Genomic DNA, 4465 nt, shown 5'->3' with positions numbered 1-4465 from the left:
AAGCTTGCCATGGAAAGGAGTAGGAATGATTGGATGAAGACAGCAGGAAAGCAGAGGTTCAGAGGAACGAAAGCATCTCTATACGCTTATCTGAAATTCTCACCAATGAATTACATAAGTATTTCTATCTTTATTTTCTGATTATTTATTATTATTATTCGAAAACTCCATAACCATTTGATATCCGCCTGACTGAGATTTACAAGATGACCATAGCTTGCTTCATACCAACAATCTTCGTGGGATCGACCCTTACTCACGTAAGGTTTTATTACTTGGACGACCCAGTGCACTTGCTGGTTAGTTGTATCGAAGTTGTGACAAATTATGAATTAATATTAGAGCACTAAGTTTTTGGAGCCATTACCAGGGATCACAATTTCGTACACCAAGTTTTTGGCGCCATTGCCGGGGATTGTTCGAGTTTGGACAACTGACGGTTCATCTTGTTGCTCAGATTAGGTAATTTTCTTTTTGTTTTATTTTCAAAAATTTCTTCAAAAATCTTTCACAAAAAAATTCTTCCTTTTGTTTTCGTAAATTATTCAAAATTTTTAAGAATGAATTCTAGAGTTTCATGGTAACATGTTGAAGCCTGGCTGGCTGTAAAGCCATATCCAAATTCTTTTGGATTGAGGCTTCCACTTGTCAACATAAAAGGCATGTATATGAAGTTGGATGAAGTATCAGCTGTTATGTGCCTGATTTGTATCTTCTAAAGCTTGGCTGGCTAGTGAGCCATGTCTAACCCTTGGATTGGAGGTTTAGGCTAACATTGAAAGATTCCTGGAATTCTTATTAAAAATTTTTGAATTTCTTATTTTCTTTTTCCTATATGTTTTTCGAAAATAATATACAAAAATAAAAAAAAATAATAAAATCATAAAAATCAAAAATATTTTGTGTTTCTTGTTTGAGTCTTGAGTCAATTTTTAAGTTTGGTGTCAATTGCATACTCATCTTGCATTTTTCGAAATTTGCATTCATCATGATCTTCAAGTTGTTCTTGATAAACCTTCTTGATTGATCTTCATATTATATTGTTTTGTGTTGTATGGTTTTTTTCATATGCATTCTTGCATTCATATTGTCTAAGCATTAAAGATTTCTAAGTTTGGTGTCTTGCATATTTTTCTTTCATTAAAAATTTTCAAAAATATGTTCTTGATGTTCATCTTGATCTTCAAAGTGTTCTTGGTATTCATCTTGACATTCATAGTGTTCTTGCATGCATTCATTGTTTTGATCTAAAAATCCTCATGCATTGAGTCTTTTTGATGTTTTTTCTCTTTCATCTTTAAAAATTCAAAAATCAAAAAAATATCTTTCCCTTTTTCACTCATAAATTTTCGAAATTTGGATTGACTTTTTAAAAAATTTTTAAAAATTCAATTGTTTCTTATGAGTCAAATCAAATTTTCAATTAAAAAAAATCTTATCTTTTTCAAAATCTTTTTCAAAAATCATATCTTTTTCATTTTTCTTATTTATTTTCGAAAATTTTAAAAATATTTTTTTAAAAATCTTTTTCTTAATTTTACATCATATTTTCGAAAATATCATCAACAATTAATGTTTTGATTCAAAAATTTCAAGTTTGTTACTTACTTGTTAAGAAAGATTCAAACTTTAAGCTCTGGAATCATATCTTGTGATTTCTTGTGAATCAAGTCATTAATTGTGATTTTAAAAATCAAATCTTTTTCAAAACTAATTTCAATCATATCTTTTCAAAAATATCTTTTTATCTTATCTTTTTTAAATATCTTTTCTAACTTCTTATTTTCTTATCTTTTAAAAATTTGATTTTCAAAATTTGTTTCAACTAACTAATTAACTTTTTGTTTGTTTCTTACCTCTTTCAACTACCTAACTAACTTCCCCTCTCTAATTTTCGAAAATACCTCCCTCTTTTTCAAAAATTCTTTTTAATTAATTAATTGTTTTCAATTTTTAATTTTAATTTTATTTCATTCCTAATTTTCGAAAATTACTAACCTTTTTCAAAAAACTATTTTCGAAATCTAACTTTAAATTTTAATTTTTAATTTTCGAAATTCCCTCTCCCTCATCTCCTTCTATTTATTTATTCATCTACTAACACTTCTCTTCACCCAAAATTCGAACCCCTTCTTCTCCTCGGAGTTCGAATTCTTCTCTTCTATATTCTTATTCTTCTTTTCTTCTACTCACAACAAGGGAACCTCTATACTGTGGTAAAAAGGATCCCTATTATTATTTTTCTGTTCCCTTCTTTGTCATATGAGCAGGAGCAAAGACAAGAACATTCTTGTTGAAGCAGATCCTGAACCTGAAAGGACTCTAAAAAGGAAACTAAGAGAAGCTAAAATACAACAATCCATAGACAACCTTACAGGAATTTTCGAACAGGAAGAGGAGATGGCAGCCGAAAATAATAATAATGCAAGGAGGATGCTTGGTGACTTCACTGCACCTAATTCCAATTTACATGGAAGAAGCATCTCAATCCCTGCCATTGGAACAAACAATTTTGAGCTTAAACCTCAATTAGTTTCTCTGATGCAACAGAACTGCAAATTTCATGGACTTCCATCTGAAGATCCTTTTCAGTTCTTGACTAAATTCTTACAGATCTGTGATACTGTTAAGACCAATGGGGTTGATCCCGAGGTCTACAGGCTTATGCTTTTCCCGTTTGCTGTAAGAGACAGAGCTAGAGTGTGGTTGGACTCTCAACCTAAGGATAGCCTGAACTCTTGGGATAAGCTGGTCAAGGCTTTCTTAGCCAAGTTCTTTCCTCCTCAAAAACTGAGTAAGCTTAGAGTGGATGTTCAAACCTTCAGATAGAAAGAAGGTGAATCCCTCTATGAAGCTTGGGAGAGATACAAGGAACTAACCAAAAAGTGTCCTTTTGACATGCTTTCAGAATGGACCATCCTGGATATATTCTATGATGGTCTGTCTGAATTAGCTAAGATGTCATTGGATACTTCTGCAGGTGGATCCATTCACCTAAAGAAAACACCTGCAGAAGCTCAAGAACTCATTGACATGGTTGCTAACAACCAGTTTATGTACACTTCTGAGAGGAATCCTGTGAGTAATGGGATGCCTCAGAAGAAGGGAGTTCTTGAAATTGATACTCTGAATGCCATATTGGCTCAGAATAAAATATTGACTCAGCAAGTTAATATGATTTCTCAGAGTCTGAATGGAATACAAGCTGCATCCAACAGTACTCAAGAGGCATCTTCTGAAGAAAAAGCTTATGATCCTGAGAACCCTGCAATAGCAGAGGTAAATTATATGGGTGAACCTTATGGGAACACCTATAACCCCTCATGGAGAAATCACCCAAATTTCTCATGGAAGGATCAACAAAAACCTCAACAAGGCTTTAATAATGGTGGAAGAAACAGGTTTAGCAATAGTAAGCCTTTTCCATCATCCACTCAGCAACAGACAGAGAACTCTGAACAAAATACCTCTAATTTAGCAAACTTAGTCTCTGATCTATCTAAGGCCACTCTGAGTTTCATGAATGAAACAAGGTCCTCAATTAGAAATTTGGAGGCACAAGTGGGCCAGCTGAGTAAGAAGATCACTGAAACCCCTCCTAGTGCTCTCCCAAGCAATACAGAAGAAAATCCAAAAGGAGAGTGCAAGGCCATTGATATAACCATCATGGCCGAATCTAAGGAGGAAGGGGAGGACGTGAATCCCAAGGAGGAAGACCTCCTGGGACGTCCAGTGATCAATAAGAAGTTTCCCTCTGAGGAACCAAAAGAATCTGAGACTCATCTAGAGACCATAAAGATTCCATTGAACCTCCTTATGCCATTCATGAGCTCTGAAGAGTACTCTTCTTCTGAAGAGAATGAAGATGTTACTGAAGAGCAAGTTGCCAAGTTCCTTGGTGCAATCATGAAGCTGAATGCCAATTTATTTGGTAAAGAGACTTGGGGAGATGAACCTCCCCTGTTCACCAATGAACTAAATGCATTGGATCAACTGAGACTGCCTCAGAAGAAACAGGATCCTGGAAAGTTCCTAATACCTTGTACCATAGGCACCATAACCTTTGAAAAGGCTCTATGTGACCTTGGGTCAGGAATAAACCTCATGCCACTCTCTGTAATGGAGAAACTGGGAATCTTTGAGGTGCAAGCTGCCAGAATCTCATTAGAGATGGTAGACAACTCAAGAAAAGAGGCCTATGGACAAGTAGAGGACGTGTTAATAAAGGTTGAAGGCCTTTACATCCCTGCTGATTTCATAATCCTGGATACTGGGAAGGATGAGGATGAATCCATCATTCTTGGAAGACCCTTCCTAGCCACAGCAAGAGCTGTAATTGATGTTGACAGAAGTGAACTAGTCCTTCAATTGAATGAGGACTCCCTTGTGTTTAAAACTCAAGGACATCCTTCTATAAACATGGAAAAAATGCACAGTAAGCTTCTCTCAGAACAGAGTCAACTAA

At 34.8% G+C, this 4465-nt stretch overlaps 1 non-coding gene across 1 annotated transcript; it reads right to left on the bottom strand.

Annotated features, from left to right (window-relative positions):
• Window positions 1-2796: 2796 nt before the first annotated feature.
• Window positions 2797-2904, bottom strand: LOC148564554 (small nucleolar RNA R71). The gene has a single exon (XR_015885459.1). It is a non-coding gene; the product is annotated as a small nucleolar RNA R71 (small nucleolar RNA).
• Between the last annotated feature and the right edge of the window lie 1561 nt (window positions 2905-4465).

The sequence above is a fragment of the Arachis ipaensis genome, chromosome B5 (assembly GCF_059453495.1).
Source record: "Arachis ipaensis isolate K30076 ecotype BB chromosome B5, ASM5945349v1, whole genome shotgun sequence".
NCBI classification, from domain to species: Eukaryota; Viridiplantae; Streptophyta; class Magnoliopsida; order Fabales; family Fabaceae; genus Arachis; species Arachis ipaensis.
The sequence above is the reverse complement of the archived record's forward strand: the minus strand, read 5'-3'. Positions and strand labels throughout refer to the sequence as shown.